Source organism: Populus euphratica, unplaced genomic scaffold (genome assembly GCF_000495115.2).
Source record: "Populus euphratica unplaced genomic scaffold, PopEup_1.0 scaffold208.1, whole genome shotgun sequence".
Lineage (NCBI taxonomy): Eukaryota > Viridiplantae > Streptophyta > Magnoliopsida > Malpighiales > Salicaceae > Populus > Populus euphratica.
In genome coordinates this window covers 247,326-247,582 of record NW_011500091.1, presented here as the reverse complement: position 1 = coordinate 247,582, position 257 = coordinate 247,326, and positions in this window count along the sequence as shown.

The window sequence follows — 257 nt, the reverse complement described above, 5'->3', positions numbered from 1 at the left end:
ATGCATTCATGATTATAACTTATGTTAATAACAAATTAAGTTCCTTTCATAACTCAAGTGTTGATTATCCCATACAGCTGATGAGTGGGTGACCAACTCTTGACTTGGTGACAATCCTTGTCTACCCAAAATATCATTGATAACGTCAGAATTGAAACCACGTGAAAAAATGACAGTTGTAGAAAATTGTCTCATCTTTCACAGAAAAAAATGGAGGTCATTTTGACTTCTAGAACTTCAGATATTGGTCAAACCCT